Raw genomic sequence first — 20,962 nt, forward strand, 5'->3', positions numbered from 1 at the left:
TCTCAAAACCGCATGGAATTTGCAATCAGTTACAACAACTCTAAAAGAGTAAATGAATCAGCTCAGTCCAAAGCTTTTCGGTTGGCCGTGTCTTAAGAGGACTAAAATTACAATAATAATTAATCACAGAACTTGCTAAACCTGCTACCTGTTTGGGTAAAAAACGTTTGAAACCAGCCTGACGCAAAAAGGAAAGAATAAAAAAAAAAACAGCAATAAATTTTATAGTTTCTTTCTGTACTTTTAGCTTTTTCTTTTGATTTCTTTTTCCTTTCCTTTCCTTACTTTACATTAGTCCTTGTTATTTTTTTAGTCTCCTTTTTAAATTGTTTAATCAAAAGTATATATATAAAGAAACCTCAACCTGATGCAAGCAGAATGGGTAAACAATGCATTTTATTTACAGCTAGACAATCATGTTTTTTTTCCCTATATTGATGTTCTGGGTGCACGGAAATACGTAACAACAATTTAGCAAGGAAACCGTAAGGGGTGATGTCATTCTTTGCTTAAAAATCTTTGAAAAACATTAGACCAATAAAGGACAAACTATCAACAGAAAACAGTAGCTGTAACAGCTGAAAAGGGGCTTACACAATTTAACTCTGAAGTTAGTGAAATTAGTATTATTATTTTTTCGCTCAGCTTCTGATTATTCTGAATCTGAATAGCAACTTCTACAATGTCCTACCTGTCCATGACTACTTCAGCTTCAACCACAACAATACACAAGCACACTATAGATACAAACTTAAAGTGAACCGCTCCAAACTCTATTGCAGAAAATACAACTTCAGCAACAGAGTGGTCAATGCCTGGAATGCACTACCAGACTCTGTAGTCTCACCCCCAAACCCCCATAACTTTTAACCTTAGACTGTCTACTGTTGACCTCACCCCATTCCTAAGAGGTCTGTAAGGGGCGTGCATAAGTGCACCAGTATGCCTTCCGTCCCTGTCCTAATGTCCCATTTATTTGTATCTATTTCCTGTGTTCATAATTATGTTTATACTTATATCTGTTATCTTATACATGTTTGACTAAATGTCAAATGAATGAATAAATAAATAAAATAAATAAAAAATAAAAACTGATGGAAGGAGAGCCTGTAAGTAAATGAATGGATTTCTCTCTGGTTTTGGCTGACTCCAAACTTTTTGTTGTCTGAAACAAAATATAAGTTGATAGTTCTACGTTTTTTATGCGGCGGTACAATAGTACTAACACCAAGACGTTGTCCTCCATTACTGTGGAAGTCTATCCAAGATGCTCATAGCAGAGATATCCTCCAAAATGTCAATCATGACTATTTGATTGAAGGTTCGCTCATCCCTTTGGTCCTTGAGTTACAACCGGTTGCTTAGTAACGGTTCAAAGTCACAACCAACCCCAAAAGGGGAATTTATGACCTAGATTATGACATCACCACATGAGACAAAACCATGCCAACAGCAAACCATTGATTTGCTCAAAGACCGCTGTAATAAAAGATTGTAAAATCTGGTTGGTCACATGGTCAAGCCATTTTATGATCATTATGACATATGACCGTAACGAGCAAGCTCCATTTACCTTTGTATGTTGAGGGCTACCTGTATTCATTGACAAAGCATATAGCAAGAGACAGACTTTTATCACATAATCAAGGCTACCATCTTGAATATTTTGACACACCAACCATACGCATAGATATCCCTTCGTTCTGCCCTGGGCTATGGAGTCCACTACATTGCAGCTATAACTCTAATCCTTAACAAACACTATCACTCTGCTAAACAAATAATTCCCTCAACACTGTCAAACTAATTACCAAGTCTGCACTACTATTAATCTTCTCATCTTCTCATCGTTCCCATCACCCATCTCCTCCCACTTATGACTGTATGACTGTAACCTTTTTGCTGGTATCCTTACGATTTATATTGATATTGCTTATTGGTAACCTATGACTATCATTAAGTATTGTACCTTATGATTCTTGATGAATGTATCTCTTCTTTATTGTACACTGAGAGCGTATGCACCAAAGACAAATTCCTTGTATGTCCAATCACACTTGGCCAATAAAGAATTCTATTCTATTCTATTCTATTCTATTCTATTCTATTCTATTCTATTCTATTCTATTCTATTCTATTCTATTCTATTCTATTCTATTCATCCTATTTTTCTGTTTACACCACGCTCGCCACAAATCCTTGAACTGTATTTCTAGGAACAACATGTTGATTTTCCTTTATCTTAAAATTAAACTGTTGGAAAGGATTTGGATAAGCGCAGCAAAAGAGAGGATTTGAGGCACGTGCATTGGATTTATTGCAAACAGATTCTGATGAGTACGAAGCAGGAATTTTTACAATGTTATCTTTCCCAGTAAAACCACAGGTTGTGATCTGGTTTAATCCTCCCGCTGTCCAGAACTTGAGGAATTACTCCAATGAGTAGTTTTTAAAGAGTCAGCAGACTATCTCGCACACCACATGAAAGTCTGAAAATTACACACTTTCTCCCCAGCTCCATCACTTGGAACACTACTGACCTTAAGACCTTCAGATGCTTTTTCATTTATTACTTTAGAAATCACCCATTTAATTTACATTTTAAAACTGAAACCCCAAAGAGGGAGATAAGAGGGAGAACAGAGTTGGAAGGGATCGTGGAGATCTTCTAGTCCAACCCCTTCCCTGCTCAAGCAGGAGATCCTATAAGGCAAATCATGGTCCAATCTCTTCTTGAAAACCTCCAGTGATGGAGCACCTACAACTTCTGGAGGCAAGCTGTTCCACTGATTAATTGTTCTCACTGATAGGAAATTTCTCCTTAATTCTGGATTGATTCTCTCCTTGATTAGTTTGCATCCGTTGCTTCTTGTCCTGCCCTCAGGTGCTTTGGAGAATAGGTTGATCCCCACTTCTTTGTGGTAGCTTCCTCAAATATTAGAGCACTGCTATCTTGTCACCCCTAGTCCTTCTTTTCATTAAATTAGACATACCCAATTCCTGCAACCGTTCTTGATATGTTTTAGCCTTCAATCCCCCTAATCATCTTTGCTGCTCTTTCTCTTTCTAGAGTCATGGAACTGTTCCATTGCTTAATAGCTCTCGAAGTCCAGAAACTCCTCAAGCTTGAATCTCCCACTGTCTCACCAACCCTCATCGGTTCATGTCTTTATTACACATTCTCTCTTCCTATTCCTAAGGATTCAGGGGTATGAACTTTACATAGGAGGCTACCAACTATCTCCAACCCAACTCATCTCTTCACCATGCAAAAATTTGATCTGTAAAAGGGAAAGGTTCCCCTCGCACATATGTTTAAAAAAAAAAGTTGGCAATGCCCACCCAGTCACATTAAACCCCCCACCACCACCAAGCCATGCCCACAGAACTGGTAGTAACAAATTTTGCATTTCACCCCTGCTAAAAGGGCTCCAGTGGTGACTAGGAATTGAAGCTTGGATAGGTAGATGTTTGACGTTTCTGCATGTTTAGTCAGATGAGAGTTGAAAGTTGAAAACTCCCAAATTTTTGGAAGGCTGCCTACTTCTGCCTATGAATACGGAAAGCTTCTTAGGCACGGTACAAAAAATTAAGGACGAGGAACACAGTTACGTTCCCAAACACAGAGGACAACAGGAAGAAGGGATGGGAAAGAAAAAAACAGACATTCATCTTTCTCCACTTATATAAACACTTCTTGATGAATAATGCTGAAAGTCCCCAATGAACAGAATCAGCTCCAGGATGCCTTGAGCAAATGTTTTATACTATGAGTGGTCCTCCCCTCCATTATTGCTGTTGATGATTAATCTACATCACATGTCCGTTCTTACTCAAGAGAGGACAAGTCAAGGAAGTTGGACAGACAGTTGCTGCTGGGACTGCTGTTTCTCCCTTGTCCTGCAATAGCCCAGCAAGGTCGGCTGAGAGTTAGGGATGGACTCCCAAATATCCAGAAAGCCAGATGACTGATTGTCTAGTCTAGGGAAAAGAAGGACTTGGGGGAACATTATAGCAGTGTTCCAATGCAGGGGTGGGCTTCATAAATTTTAGCAACGGGTTATCTGTGTGGGCGTGGCCTAGTCGGACTCCTGCACCATGGCAGGGAGGGACTTTTTGCCCTCCCCGGGCTTCAGAGGCTTTTTCTGAACCTCCAGGAGGGTGAAAACGGCCTCCCCAGGCTCTGGAGGCCGGAAACGGGCCTGTTTTTAGCTTACCCAAACTCTGCCAGTAGCAATGCCCGTTTTTTGCCCTCCCTGAGCCTCCGTGCATGCCCCGCACTTACCTGCATCCAAAATGGGCCGTGTGGGGATTCCTGGGAGGGGTGGGGTGGGCGGGGCCAGCCAGGAGTGTGATTTGGGGGTTCTCCGAACTGCACAGAATCTTAGCTAGAGGTTCTCCCGAACCCCTGTGAACCCCCAGCAGCCCCACCCCTGTTCCAATGTTTGAGGGGTTGCCACAAAGAACAAGGGATTAACCTGTTTTTCCAAAGCATCAGAGGCAGAACAAGAAGCAATGGATGGAAACTAATCAAGGAGAGAGTCAACCTAGAACTATGGAGACATTTCGTTAAGTTGTGGATGCTCCAACACTGGAGGTTTTTAAGAAGGAACTAGACAGCCATTTGTCTGGAATGTTATTGGTATAAAGTATTGGTATACTTGAACTAGGGGGGTGGACCAGAAGACCTCCAAGATCCCTTGCAACTCTGTCATTCTGTTATTTGCACTGTCCCACATCCTCACCCATCATTCTGAATCCCAGCATCATTCTTTCACTAGTGGAATCTGGCTGGTCTCGTAAATGAATATTTATGAGTGCCAGAAAGGAAGCAAAATAGACATTTTGGACTTGTTAGGATCCTGCAGGTCTGTGCTTGTTTCCTTGTTCATAATTTGGAGCAAAGAGTGGTGAGATGGCCCAGATTTATTCAAATTATTCAAAGTACTTATTTTCCTTTAAAAAGAAGAAGAAGAAGAAAAGGAGACAGGTAAGAAGGCAAAACGTTCTTGATTTGGGTTTTGGTTGTTTTAAGGTGTATTTTTCCCTGAGTGTGTGTTTTTTTTTTTTTACATTATCCAGAATTAAAAATTATGAGAAGGACTTTATAAATCGCTACTACAACAACAAATAAAAAAATCAAGAAAAGCATCCAATCCTACTGCCTTGGTCATCTGCATTGCATAGCCTACCAGCATTCTCAATTCACTCAACGAACAGGTACAATTATTAATGAAGAAAGGATGCAAATAGGAAGCAAATACATGAATCCAGTTGATCAAATCGGCTGGCTGGACATTATGGTCCATTTTAGGCCCAGGATTTACTTTAAATCAGGAGTATCCAGCCTTGGCAACTTTTAAAACTTGTGGACGTCAACTCCCAGAATTCCCCAGCCGCCCTACAAATACTTGGGATAACCTCTATTTGGTGAGCATCTTTCTGGGTTTAGAAGCGGAGACATTTAAAATCCTCTCTTCGAATTAGAGACATGACCGTATGGAAAACAAAAGTTGTTTGAAAACTGAGCTGGGGAGAGTTTAAATTAGAAATGTTGCTGAGTTACAAGAGGCATCTTACATTGTCTGCTCTTTTTCCTTTTTGCTGACTCGGCCAATTGGGTAACCGAGTTGTTCTTTTTTTAAATAAATAAATAAATAAATAACAACGCAAAGCCAACGTCATTTAGGTCAGGGCATGTTTTTCTGTTTGCAAGTCATGCACACAAAATTATTGACTAACTTGGCACTCTTCTGACAGGCAAGAAGAGAGAGAGAGAGAGAGATACATTTGACGTACTTAAAATTCACAGATTCTTCTGAATAGAATAGAATAGAATAGAATAGAATAGAATAGAATAGAATAGAATAGAATAGAATAGAATAGAATTGGAAGGGACCTTGGAGGTCTTCTAGTCCAACCCCCTGTCCTGGCAGGAAACCCTACACCACTTCAGACAAATGGTTGCCTAATCTCTTCTTAAAAATTCCCAGTGTTGGAGCATTTACAACTTCTGGAGGCAAGTTGTTCCACTGATTAATTGTTCTCACTGTCAGGAAATTGCTTCTTAATTCTAAATTGCTTCTCTCCTTGATTAGTTTCCACCCATGGCTTCTTGTCCTACCCTCAGGTGCTTTGGAGAATAGCTTGACTCCCTCTTCTTTGTGGCAATTACAAAATAAACTGTTGTAATTTCAAGGACTACCTGTAGAGCAGGGGTGGGTTCTACTTACCTTTACTACCGGTTCACAGCACGAGCGCGTGCACGCGTCTGCCCATGCGCAGATCACCCATGATGATGTTGTGGTGGGTGGGTGGAGCCTCCTACCGGTTTTACTACCGGTTCTATAGAACCGGACTGAACCAGGGGCAACCCACCACTGCTATAGAGATTGGTTCCCCCTTCCCCACAATTCCATCCCTCTCATTCTCCAGTGCCTGGAAACAAGCTATTTACCCTTTTATTTACTGACGAATTTAAAAAAAAACAAAACACCCCAGTAACATACATTGGAAAAGATCCTAAAATAGTTATGGCCAAATGAGCATGACTGATTGGAATCAAAGGGCAAATAAACGAGACATTGACCTGACATAACCCATAAAAGCACTTCAAGTTTCTCCTCCTGGCCATGAGTCATTCTGTGCCATCCAGCCACAACCAAAACCTACTTGTGTGAATGTCTGCGTAAACCTAATTCTTTTCTTTTCTTTTTTTTTTTTCCTTTCCACAGAATGCAAAAGTTCCCAATGGCCTTGCTCCAGGGGTGGGGCTGCTGGGGGTTTGCAGGGGTTCAGAAGAACCTCTAGCTAAGATTCTGTGCAGTTCGGAGAACCCCCAAATCCTATTCCTGGCTGGCTCCTCCCACCCCACCCTGTCCCTCCCAGGAGTCCCCAAGTGGCCCATTTTGGATGCAGGTAAATGCAGGGCATGCGCAGAGGCTCTGGGAGGGCAAAAAACGGGCCTACCGGAAGTTCGGGAAGGCCAGAAACAGGCCCGTTTCCAGCCTCCAGAGGGCCTCCGGAGCCTGGGGAGGACATTTTTGTCCTCCTGAGGCTCGAGGAAAGCCTCTGGAGCCCGGGGAGGGCAAGAACACTCCCCCACCATGGTGCAGGAGGCCGACTAGGCCACGCCCACCCAGCAACCAGGCAAAGAAGCTAAAATTGTTGAAGCCCACCCCTGCCTTGCTCTCCAAATACCTGGAGGGAGGGGAGGCAGGGAGAGCAGAGCTGCTTGGCATAAAGATCTCTGTTTCGATTGCTGCCTAATCCCCAAGCTTGAATTCTCAGAAAGTCGCCCCTGCCCATTTGCACCGGGCACGAAGGGATTTTTGCAATGACTGCAATGCACGCCACGTGGGGCTGCCCTTGAAGAGTGTTTGGAAGCTTCAACTGGTGCAGAAGGCAGTTTGGGTAGAGTACATTTAATGGTGTACAGATGATGTTATCTAGTTTGGGTAACGAAACGTCTGCGACAAAACAACCAAGCTCAGAGAGAGCACTAAGGACTGAGTTACAAATATTCTCTTTTATCGTTTCTTTGGCCCCAAATGCCACGCTATTGTTATCCTATATCCAAGCCCCCCACCCCCCCGTCGCCCCTCCCGTAGGCTTTGCCAGTGTTGTGGTCCACCAGCAGCCTGCGGAGCTGGCAGCGTAGTTGGACAGCACTGAGGCTGAGGAAGAACATCGGCCAGTCCTGGAGGCTGGGGAAGGCCTGGATGAGGGCTCTGCGTCAGAGATGGGGCCAGGGCCATCGGGGAGTGAGGTATGGACTCCGGAACCTCCAGAGGCTGATAGTAGAGAGGCAGAGGAACAGGAGGAGCCTGTTCCTAATGCACGCATGAGAAGAGCTGCCAGAAGGCAAGAGCAGCTACAGCAAAGAGGACAACTCGGGAGTAGGGCCAACAGATGATTGGCCCCTCCCATAAGGCTTAAAAGACCAGCAACGACTCTTGGGCTCTTCATTGGAAAACAACGTTGATAGACTTGTTCTTGTCTTGCTGCATTTATCTCTGGTCGGCGTCTTCTGCTTCTGAAGTTTTGCCAAGAGAAGCCTTTGGCAGTTTGCCTAATTATACCAAGGTTGGTGATTAGACTGAAGAATTTGTGTTATGAAGAATTTGTTTTGATTTAGTTTGGACTACGCTGAAAATGAGTTAATTCTCAGATGTTCTAATAAAGTCTGTTTGTTTTGGAACTGTTTGCGTCTAATACTACCTACTTGGGCCTGGGTCACAACAGCCAGTAGCTATTTCCATTATTTTTTTAATAACCATCCTGTCAAACCCACAATCCATGTCGTCACTGTTAAATATTGCAACCGCTGAACCAAACTTGAGTGTTCTCTGTCTGGCTTCTCGCCTCTTTTTACAACCAGCAGTGCAATTTAAGTTAATGGATTTACAACTTTTCTTGATACAAAAAAAAAAAACAGGCATCAAAGAAAGTTACAAGATGGCTCAGCCGTAATCAGAAGTTAGAACAGGCGAAGAACAAGGAGTCCCAAAGCTAGTTTGCTTTTCTGCTCGCCAGATTAAAAAGGACAAAGGTACAAGTTTTCCCAGAGCTCATGCTGAATGTTGGCAGTGACATGCTTAACATGAGTTAGTTTTGACTCATAAGTGACGCTCTGCTAGCCTTACAGATCCCACCTAAATCCCTACACCTCTTCTAACTGTTTTGTCAGGAAATTTCTTCTCACTTCTAGGTTGGTCCGCTCCTTGATTAGAGCAGAGCAGAATAGAATAGAATCAGGGTTGGAAGGGACCTGTGAGATCTACTAGCCCAACCAGGTATAAAATCCAGCAGTTCTGATAGGTTCTGGAGAACCGGTAGCGGAAATTTTGAGCAGTTCGGAGAACCGGTAGCGGAAATTTTGAGCAGTTCGGAGAACCGGTAGCAGAAATTTTGAGCAGTTCGGAGAACCGGTAGCAGAAATTTTGAATAGTTTGGAGAACCGGTAGCAAAAATTTTGAGCAGTTCAGAGAACTGGTAGCGGAAATTTTGAGCAGTTCGGAGAACCGGTAGCGGAAATTTTGAGCAGTTCGGAGAACCGGTAGCGGAAATTTTGAGCAGTTCGGAGAACCGGTAGCAGAAATTTTGAGTAGTTTGGAGAACCGGTAGCAAAAATTTTGAGCAGTTCGGAGAACTGGTAGCGGAAATTTTGAGCAGTTCGGAGAACCGGCAAATACCACCTCTGGCTGGTCCCAGAGTGGGGTGGGAATTAAGATTTTGCAGTATCCTTTCCCTGCCACGCCCACCAAGCCACACCCACAGAATCGGTAGTAAAAAAAAATTGGATTTCCCCACTGAGCCCAACCCCCTGCTCAGGCAGGAAACCTTATACCATTTCAGACAAATGGTTGTCCAATCTCTTCTTAAAAACCTTCAGTAATGGAGCACCCACAACTTCTGGAGACAAATTGTTCCACTGATTCATTGTTCCCACCGCCAGGAAATTTCTCCTTAGTTCTAGCTTGCTTCTTTCCTTGATTCATTTCCACACGTTGCTTCTTGTCCTGCCCTCAGGTGATTTGGAGAATCAGTTTATAGTCTCTTCTTAGTGGCCACCCTTTAGATCAGAGGTGTCAAACTCAAGGCCTAGGGGCTGAATCTGGCCCACGGGGTGCTTAGATCTGGCCCACAGGGCCACCATGGAAACAGAGAAGGACTGGCCCGCCAGCAAAAATGGAGTTCGGGAGGGCTGCGGGCAGCCATTTTCATAGAGCTACGTTTTCACTGGCAGAGGGTTGCAGGAGGCCATCGCAGCCGAAAATGGAGCTTGGGAGCCCGTTTTCGCTGGCAGAGCGCTCGGGCCACCACAGGCGACCCCGACATGAGTGACATCAAGCTGGTCATGTCCCCCCAGACATGCCCCCCTCCCCCCTCCCAGAGGTCAAACACAATCCTGATGTGGCCCTCAATGAAATCGAGTTTGACACCTCTGCTTTAGATATTCGAACACTGCTCTCATGTCACCCCTAGTCCTTCTTTTCACTAGACTAGACCAGGGGTCAGAACCTGCGGCTCCAGAGCCACATGTGGCTCTTTGGACCCTCTGCTGTGGCTCCCTGTCAGGTGATCCCACCACTGGCTGGCCCTCCCTTCTCAGTCACTCCTCGCTTGGCCTGAGAAGGTAAGGGCGACGGTGGGGGATGGAGAAGCGGCCAGAGCACAGACAGAGAGATACAGAGAGAGAAGGAGGGGGGAGAGAGGGAGGAAAAGAGGGAGAGAGGGAGGGGAGAGAGAGATGTGTCAAAAGGATTTTGTGGTTCCTGGTGTTTTTTTAACAACTGGTTCTCTGCCCTAATGACCGGCTGGGTAGGCGTGGCTGGGGGGGGTCATGTGACTGGTGGAAGTGAGTGACATCGAGTTGGCCACACCCACCCAGGTTTTGTGGCTCCCGGTGTTTTCTTTTCTGTGGGAAATGGGTCCAAATGGCTCTTTGAGTATTTAAGGTTGCAGACCCCTGGACTAGACAAACCCCTCAAGGATCAGTTCCGTGGCGAGAGTTTTTTCCATGGACTGGGGAGTGTGGTTTTGTGTACTGCAGATGGGGCTTCGCTTGTTTGCACGGCTTGTTTGCTGGCATGCCGCAGTCCGGTGCCGTTCCCTGGACCGTGGGGTTGGGGATTCCCACCCTAAATTTGCGGGGAGCACTAGAGCACATGAATGAATAAATATTTCTGAAGAACCATAGCTGGAGTGAGATAATGTAGAGGAAAAGAAAGGAGTGGCATAAAAATGGCATTTTTACAGACCATTGGCCCCAAGTAGATATGGAAAGCTTTTGGCCCATATTAGAATACTGTCCTTGTTTGAAGGCCAAGCCATGATTTTAACAACCACATTCCTGCACATGCAAAAAACTTGGCTTTTAAGGCAACTGCACACAAGTTACATTTTAGGAGTTAGGGTAAAACCGCAGCTGCTGCTCTGAAAGATATATTGGCCACGTGAAAAGGAAAAAAAAAACAAATCGTGAATTTTGCTCCTATATTTGTCAATGCCTTCCGTCGTTCCCTGAAAACCTATCTTTTTCAGCAAGCCGGGTTGGCTTAGAAGAAATTTTTAGATTCTTTTAATTAGTTTGTGATATCTTAACTTTCGGGCCGAAATTTATATATATTTTTTAAATGTTTTAATATTTGTATTCTATGTTTTTTATCTTGGCTGTACACCGCCCTGAGTCCTCAGGGAGAAGGGCGGTATATAAATTGGAAATTAAATTAAATTAAATTAAATTAAATTAAAATTAAATTAAATTAAATTAAATTAAATTAAATATTTCTGGATGGAATTGCTGCATCTGAGCCTTCACCGAGAGAAGCAAAAGAGATTCAGAAAATCTCTACCACCATGTGGCTTCCATTTAAACGTATGTTACGGATCGACTAATCCAACTGAAGTCTGGTCAAATTCGAGGGGAAAAAATGATAAGAAACCAAGCAAACCAGTTCTTGCAACACCTCCAAGATGCTGCATTCAAACGGGAAGTCGAAATAACATCACAAGAGAGCTAAGATTTTAAGAAAGGAAGAGATCGACCATTTTTCCAAGCCCAGGAAGAAAATATTTTGAGTAGAAGTTTCAAAAAAAAGGTAACTAAGCACAGCATTGGCTTCCTTGGGATTCAGCCGGTTCGGGCCGGTTCGGGCGAATTGGTAGTTAAATTGTTGGCTGGCCCCGCCTCTCCTAGCCCCGCCCCTTCTAGGAGTCCCCATGTGCCCCATTTTGGCTCCCAGGTAAGTGCAGGGAGGCCTACGGTTGCCAGGTGTCCACTATTTGAGTGGACAGTCCACTTTTTTCACATTATGTTCACTATTTTTTTAAACACTATTTTTAAAAAAAATAGTGGACATTTTTTTTATTCAAAAGCTTTATGATGAAATGGTACATAATCTAAAGCTGTACAGTCTAAGAGAATAAGGATAGGAGAATCGTGTTTTGTCTTTTTTTTCATAACTTAGAATGAGACAAAGATCGAATGCTCATTGCAATAATCACATTTTACACAACAGCGAAAAAATGCATTAAAGCAGTTATCTTTTGATATCGAAAATGTAGTGCTGAAGGTTTTTGCCGAATTTTCGAATTTTGCGAAGAAACGAGAAGAGTTGAAATCATTTTTTGAGTTTTGAGAGTCAGAATTCCATGAAGTTTTAAATTATATATAATTTAATTGTAATTTTTTTTTATATTTTTTTACTACTTAACCCCCCCCAACCCCCGCTTGTCCGCTATTTTTTGGAAGCAGACCTGGCAACCTTAGGGAGGCCCAAAACGGGGCACGGAGGGGGGGAGGTGCGGCGTCCCCCTCCCGCGGCCCGTTTTTGTTCCCAGGGGCGTGCAGGAGGCCGAGTGCTGCCTGTCACACCCCCTGGCCACACCCACCATGGGTTCGCCCACCCATGGCCGAAGAGGTTGCAGAAAAAAATGCTTTTAGAAGCCTCTGATGATCCCAGCTGATCCGCATGCTAATCAGAGGCTTTTTTTTTTTTTACTTTTAAAAGCATTTTTTCGGCCGAAGAGGTTGTAGAAAAAATGCTTTTAAAAATAAAAAAACAGCCTCTGGTGATCACGTGGCTCAGCTGGGCATGGAGGGGGGCGCAGGGATTTTTGCTACCAGTTCTCCCAACCACCCACCTCCATCGCTACCGGATCAGCGATCCGATCCGAACTGGGAGCATTTCACCCCTGATACACACATTCAGTTCATGATTAAGACATGGATTTGATTCGTTGCCTCCAATGTATGTATGATCATTCTTCTTCAAATCAAAAATTATTATTTTTTCATTCCATCTCTGTGCTTGTCCCTTTAAATAGTAAAACACAACTGATCACTGCCAAAAGAACTTACTATGGGCTTATGTGCACATCCTGCAAACTACGGCATGAAATCAGCCTACTAACGTTTTTGAAGACACATCCTTACGATGCAATTTAATCTCTAAGATGGTATACCACAGAAGCACTTTAAATTAGTCACTCGTGAGAATTGCTGGACAAACGTAATGTCTGAATAGACTTTGCAAAACATATTTAAATAACATGTGAATTCCTTACAAACATGAACCTAGCATTCTTCTGGGAGACTACAGGTACAGTAGCCTTACAACCACAATTGAATCCAAAATCTGTGTTGCTAAGCAAGATAGGTGTTAAGTGAATTTTGCCCCATTTTATCACCTCTCTTTCCACAGTTGTTAAGTGAATAACGCCAGTTGTTAAGTTAGTAACGAGGTTGTTAAGTGAATCTGGCTTCCCCATCGATTTTGCCTGTCAGAAGGTCACAAAAGGTGATCACTTAACCCCGGGACACACTGCAAACCGTCATAAATATGAGTCAGTGGCCAAGCATCTGAATTTTGATCACATGACCATGGGGATACAGCAACGGTCATAAGTGTGAAAAATGGTCATAAGTCACTTTTTTCAGTGCCCATGTAACTTCGAACAGTCACTAAATGAACTGTTATAAGTTGAGGACTAACTGTCTTGAACATGTATTTAATGGTCTTTTGACCAACAGCCATGCTATCAAATATAATTTTAAGCAATTATGTTTTTTTAAAAAAAAGAGATCGTCATTTTGTTCTTTTTTCAATTTAGGTAAATCTGCCTTTTTCAAGCTCGGTTATATTTTACTTTAATAAAAGTCATATTATTGAAGGAAATATTAATCTCTCTGTCACCTATTATTTTTTCTGGGAATTTGCCTTAGGTGGAATTAAAATCGATTTCTTTCGGCGAAATGATATTGGAGCTGTAAGCTTTAATTGATTCAAAATGGGGAGATTATACAACTGAGGCTCTCTTAGTTCATAAATCAGTAGAGCCAATTGTGAATTAGTGAAGCTAAAGTATAATTAGATGAACCACTCGTTTTTAAGTATCTGTGTTGCTTTTTTTCTTTTGCACCCTATCGTTTGCTGAAAGTCCAAAAAGAAATCAAGAAACATTTGATATTAAAGTTGATTAGAGAGAGTGAATGTTCAGACTGAATCATGAAACTTTCTATCCCAAAGTTCTAATGGTGGGATCATAAATTTGCAATAATAAAGAAATGATAAAAAAAAAATTCTTTTCATGATCCTGTAATCTGTTCACCGAAGTAGAGTCAGAGGCGACTGAATGGTGCTCGAGCATTTACTAACCAGATGCCCTTCCTGATGCCTACATGGAGTTCACAGCAAACAATTATTCATTGCGCCCAGAGAGAGAGAAATATCTATCGCTCTCTAGAATCGAACTCACAGCTTCCTGATTCTAAGGCAACAGCTTCACCTCAGGCAACCACCCTGCTCCAAATGATAAATAAATAAATAAACTTGCAATAATGATCAACCGTTAAGGATCTCAAGGAAAAATTTCGGTTCCGAAGGCGGAATAAAGTGGATGCATTAAAGAGCTAATGGCTCTTACTTATGAAGAGAAACATATCGTTAGTAGATATGTTGTCATCCTTAATGATACTTGGAGCACCAGCATCTATAGCAACGGTGTTCTCGGAAGACCAGTTTCCCCTCCAGGAGTTCTTATTTTGAACAAACAAACCAGGAACAAAGAAAAACATTTCAGTCAATAGTTCTTTCCGGCAACACTCAGGCTTGCTGGCGGGAGTGATACTTAATAAACTAACATCGTTAATGTCCCATAGTTTCTTAATTTGCATGAGACAAGATATTAGAGTCACAGTTGTCACTGGTTATAGTGCAGTGTTGGCGAACCTTCACGGGGGAGCACCGGAAACCGGAAGAGTAGCTCCTGGTGCACCCGTGCAGGAGCACTCCAAAACCAGAAGAGCAGTTCCCTAGTGCGCTTGCATGTGCTGGGAAATTGAGCTTCCAGTTTCCAGCGTGCGCATCAGTAGTGGGTTTCAATTTCGTTCGCTATTGGTTCGCTCGTGGGCGTGTGAGTGACACTTCTGCGCATGCACAGAGACGTCTGGATGGGTGGGCGGAGCCAACAACCCACCACTGGTGCACATGCTCACCGGTCACCTGGTCTCCCGGTTTCTGGTGCACATGCGTGTGGGAAGACGAGCTGCCCGGCGCACCTGTGCACGCCAGAACCCAGACGAGCAACGGGCTACGGCTGGTGTGCCCGGAGAGATGACTCTGTGTGCCACTTCCGGCACGTGTGCCATAGGTTCACCATCACTGTTATAGTGGATCGATGTTTCTGTCTCATTTTTTTTAGGTTTACCATTTTTATTGAGTTATAAGGTAAAATAAGATAGAAAATACGAAAGTAAAGAGGAAAGCAGTGGGGAGGAAGAGGGGGAAGAGAAGCGAGGATGGATTAGGAAAAAGAAAAGGAAGCATTGACTTCCAACTCTCTCTGTCGCAGTAAAATAAGGCGTTAACATCAAATCACAACTTTTTCCTTTTTCATAATAATATAAAACTAGCCATTTCTATAAGGATCTATCAGTCTAATAATCAGTAAAAACCCAAAATCAAAGTTTCATTCTTTTCCACTTCAAGCACAAACTTCAGAAGCGGTCCGGTTTCCATGTGGAAACAAAAAGTACTTCTATTCTTTTCTTTCATCAAAATATAGTCAATTTTGCCATTTCAGCCAACTCCATCAGCTTCTGCTACCATCAACCATATTTCTCAACCTTGGCGACTTCAACGTGTCTGAAAGATCAAAACGATGGCTGGAAGAGATGCTAAATCTAAACACAGATCTAAAGCCAGAACTCTTTCTATTGGGCATCCCAAAGGAAAAATATAATAAAGGAACAATATACCTAATGCTGCATATATTAACCGTAGCGAGACTGGTCTTCGTGCAAAATTGAAAAAGTAAGAAGAACCTCCCTGAGGAAGAGATAATAAATAAGATACTGACTTGCGCAAAAATGGCAGGCTGACACTGGAACTCAAAGACAAGGGTGAAAGGGAATATCATGAAATCTGGAATAAAATGTATCAATGGTTGGAGAGGAGGAGAAATGTCGGGATAGAGAAATATGGATAAATTGAGAGTTGGAGAAATATTATGTTAGTACTATGTGATAGGTAGGATACGTATGAGCCGAAGTGGTGCAGTGGTTAGGGTGCAGTACTGCAGCTAGTTCAGCAGATCAGCGGATCAAATCTCACCGGCTCAAGGTTGACTCAGCCTTCCATCCTTCCGAGGTGGGTAAAAGGAGGACCCAGATTGTTGGGGGCAATATGCTATTTAGTATACTGTCTTTGGTGTAAGCCGCCCAGAATCCTCGGAGAGTGGGCGGCATAGAAATATGAATAATAAAATAAATAAAATATTGGTATTGAATGTAATTTTCACAGACGAAGAGATTTATGTAGCTGAATTTTGATAGATTGTACAAAAGTATATATTGAATATGAATCGTAGTTGCTGTAAGGAAAAATTCGATGGAAATGTGGGAACCAGAGAAGTCGCACTATGTCCAATGTGTTTAACTGTATATTTAATAAAAAAACTTTTTAAAAACAAACCAAAAAAAAAAAAAAAACATGTCTGAAAGATGATTGCACTTCAACTCCCAGAATTCCCCAGCCAGCCATGACAGGCTGGGGAATTCTGGGTGTTGAAGATAAGACGTCTTAAAGTTGCCATGATTGATAAACAGCATACTAGTGCTTAGTTATATGAATATCTGGTGGAACCCTTGTTCTTCTCAATGTGAGGGTTCCAATGTAACATGGCTGTATTTTTGGTCTTGTCCGCTCAGCTCAGTATCATGCAGGATTTATTTTATTTATTTTGTACTTATTTATCAAAAAAAAAAAAATTGGGAGGGAAAGCCCCAAGAAATAACAAGAAAGAAAGAAAGAAAGAAAGAAAGAAAGAAAGAAAGAAAGAAAGAAAGAAAGAAAGGAAGGAAGGAAGGAAGGAAGGAAGGAAGGAAGGAAGGAAGGAAGGAAGGAAGGAAGGAAGAAAGAAAGAAAGAAAGAAAGAAAGAAAGAAAGAAAGAAAGAAAGAAAGAAAGAAAGAAAGAAAGAAAGAAAGAAAATGTAAACCTTAGTGGATAAATGGAGGGGGGGGGATTCCAGTAAACAAACTGGTGTGCTAACAAGTGCCTTAAAGTTTAAAGTTCAGTATTCCATTCATTAATTGATTGATTGATTGGACAGAACTAAGTCCGCTGTATCATAAACTAGAAACTTCTATGAAGTGTGTTTGTGTGTGTGTACTTTGTGTATCTTCAGTTCCAACCCAGAGCTTCCTGAGCGTTTAAAGTGAATCCATCTAAAAGGCAGAAGGAAACAAGTTTAACCCACCTAAAAATACAAAGGTAAATACAGGTCTTTCTCGACATACGTCCACAACAGAGCCCAAAATTTCTGTTGCTAAGTGAGAGAGTTGTTAAGTGAGTAATCTGGCCAGTGTTGTTTTGAGAGCTGAGGGGAGGGGGACCTTTGTTCACTAAACGAATGGTTGCAAGTCAAGGACCAATCCGTAATGGCTAAAAAAAAAAGAAATGAGAGGGGACAACACACAGTTTTGGAAAATACTTAACAGAGAGAGATTAACAGAGTTGGAAGGGACCTTGTAGGTCATCTACTCCAACCCCCCACCTAAGCAGGAGACCCTACACCATTTCTGACAAATGGCAGTCCAATCTCTTCTTGAAAGCTTCCTGTGATGAAGCTCCCACAACTTCCGAAGGCAACTTCTGTTCCATGGGTTGATTGCTCTCACTCTCAGAAAATTCCACATTTCCAGGTTGAATCTCTCCTTGTTCAGTTTCCATCCATTATTCCTTCTCTGGCCTTCAGGTGCCTTGGAAAATAGCTTGACCCCCTCCTCTCTGTGGCAACCCCTCAAATATTGGAAGGCTGCTATCCTGTCTCCTCTGGTCCTCCTCTTCACTACTAGCCATGCCCAGTTCCTGCAACCGTTCATCGTGTGTTTTAGTCTCCAGTCGCCTAATCATCCTTGTTGCTCTTCTCTGTACTCTTTCTAGAGTCTCAACATCTTTTTTATAGTGTGGTGACCAAAATCTATTTTGGATGATAGAAATCATCCTTGGTAGTACATCCTTGGTAGTACAGGGGTTTAAGGCACCCTGTTATTAAGCTGGTTATTAAGACCAGCTGCCTGCAATTACTGCAGGGTTCGAATCTCGCCAAGGCTCAAGGTTGACTCAGCCTTCCATCCTTTCTAAGGTAGGTAAATTGAGGACCCAGTTTGTGGGGGCAATAAGCTGACTTTGTATAAATATACAAAAGGATGAAGGCTATTGCTGAGCACATTGTAAGCCGCCCTGAGTCTTCGGAGAAGGGCGGCATATAAATCAAATTTAAAAAAAAAAAAATCTATCTATTTGTGTAGATAGACCAAGATCTGAGAGGCAGAGAGATATGAGCGTCTCAACAAGAAACCAGAGGAAAAACTGAGCTGTCTTGCACTGGAAATCAAAACCTAATGCTAACAAAAGCAGATTAAAGCCCATAAAAATACCATGGAGCAAGACTACAACTGCATTCAGTGTTTAAACGGTTTGTTTAAATGCCCCGAACGGATGAACGAAACACCTACTTTATTGATTTAAGAGATGCTACATTTAACCACATATCCTCTCTTCTGAAGGCATCTGGCTTGGTGGACCTCCATCGTACGCGGCCTTGAGGGAAGGCGGCAGAGGTCTGGCTGCTTCCGTCCCATTCTCCCACACAAATACAGCAGGAAATTTGATGAAAATATTCGGGGGGGGGGGTGACGTCAGCAATGAATGAGTAATACCAAAAGCTGAGAATTTCCAAAGAAGATCAGAGCAAGCAAGGAATTGATTGTGTAGGCTACCAACTCACTATTTGGCATCAAGGTTTTTCCAGGGATGATGGCCATCCTGTGGCCTTAAGGTTACAACCAACCCTCCATACACCTCTTGGCAGTGGTGAAATCCAAATTTTACTACCGATTCTGTGGGCATGGCTTGGTGGGCGTGGTGTGGCTTGGTGGGCATGGCAGGGGAAGGATACTGAAATATGCATTCTCTCCCCATTCCAGAGGAAGGATACTGTAAAATCCCCATTCCCTCCCCACTCCAGGGGAAGGATACTGTAAAATCCCCATTCCCTCCCCATTCGAGAGGAAGGATACTGTAAAATCCCCATTCCCTCCCACTCCAGGGGAAGGATACTGTAAAATCCCCATTCCCACCCCACTCCTGGGGGAAGGATATTGCAAAATCCCCATTCCGTCCCCAGTCCTGGGGGAAGGATATTGCAAAAAATCCTTCCCCCACCCCACTCTGGATAAATCAAGGACTACATATATGCATTAAATAAAAAAATAATGATAAGAAAATTAAATTTAAAAATTAAATTAAATTAATTAAAATAAAATAAAATAAAATAAAATAAAATAAATAATAAAATAAAATAAAATAAAATAAAATAAAATAAATAATAAACAAAACAAAACAAAACAAAACAGTCCTGAGTGAACAGAAACCATTGTCTTATTTAGGGGTTTGCTCTTTCGAGGGAGTACTAATAGACCAAATAAAAATTCAACAGAAAAATGAACATTTATCCAACCTTTTATTTTTTTTATTTTTTAAAAAAGGAATAGCCCTCGATTTCCGCTTCAGAAGCAAATCTCTGTCCCAAAGAAATCTTTCTATTTTAAAAGAAATTGTCCGGAACTGCGCAGGGGGAGGGGAGTGACAGAGTGACAGAATGCAAAAATCCTAAAATTAGCTGCACCTACCATCCAGTTCTCTACAAAGCGGGAGTGTGTTGGCTGAGCAGTTGCATCACACTGGCGACCTTTGTTTCCACCGAGATTATGACATATGGTCAAAGCCAGACCTTAAATTAGAAGGCTCTTTTAAGAAAGAGAGAGAGAGAGAGAGAGAGAGAGAGAGAGAGAGAGAGAGAGAGAGAGAGAGAGAAGGGGAAAAAATCCACACTGATCTTTTCGTGGAAATGAATAGGAGCATTCAGCATGAAGAAAGCTCCCGTTATGTCTCTGTTCATCTTTGGCCCATCAATGTCATTTCCGAGTATTGCTTTTGTGTCATTTTAAGAAGCAGGCAAGGTCAGCCACTGAGGAGGAGGAATGCCTTCAACCACTAATCTCTCTCTACCCTGCTTAGAACGTTGCATAATTTTTAATCAACTTATTCCAGTTATTGTTATTATTACTATTTTTTTTAATCAGAAAAATAACCAGTTCTCCACGACGGTTATTATTAATCTCCACCCTAAATATTATTTCTTCTGCTGCTACTTCTGCTACGGGTCCTACCACTACTAGTAGTAATACACGTACACGACAATAACAGAGAATTCCTGAAATGGAAAATTATCTCTGTGTGAAGTTTCCGAAAGATAGTTGACACTCTATTGTTATTATTTTATATGCTGTTACCTCTATACCAAGGGTGTCAAACTCGATTTCATTGAGGGACGCATCAGGGTTGGGTTTGAACTCGGGGTGGGGGGGCAGGTGAGGGAGTGGCCAGGGTGGGCATCACCAGCATCATAACACCTGTGTTGGGCCCGAGAGCTCTGCCAGCGAAAACGGCTCCCGAGGCCCGTTTTCAGCTGCGACGGCCTCCTGCAACCCTCTGCCAATGAAAACGGAGCTCAGGATGGCTGCACGCAGCCCTCACGAACTCCGTTTTTGGCTGTGACAGCCTCCTGCAACCAGTGAAAATGGAGTCGGGAGGGACGTATGTGGCTCTGTTTTCGCTGGCAGAGTTCTTTGCTATTTCCAGGGGGGGCCACGGGCCAGATCTAAGCACCCCACGGGTCGGATCCGGCCCCCAGGCCTTGAGTTTAACCCTCCTGCTCTATACTCTGCATGCATTGAATATTTTGTAAAAAAAAAAATAAAAAATACTGCGACTGTTTCCTTCATTATAATATCTGTAAAATCTATAAAATAAAATGCACCAAAATCCTACATTTGGTAGTGGGAATTCCTCTTAAAGTCCTTTTGGAATAGCCTGGAATTCAATCATAGA

General features: G+C 42.4%; 1 protein-coding gene across 1 annotated transcript in view; it reads right to left on the minus strand.

The window, feature by feature from the left end:
- PDE8A (phosphodiesterase 8A) overlaps positions 1-20,962 on the minus strand; it is a 100,345-nt gene that overhangs the window by 34,273 nt on the left and 45,110 nt on the right. The window lies entirely within an intron of this gene.

The sequence above is a fragment of the Pantherophis guttatus genome, chromosome 13 (genome assembly GCF_059756535.1).
Source record: "Pantherophis guttatus breed Tessera chromosome 13, ASM5975653v1, whole genome shotgun sequence".
Classification (NCBI taxonomy): Eukaryota; Metazoa; Chordata; class Lepidosauria; order Squamata; family Colubridae; genus Pantherophis; species Pantherophis guttatus.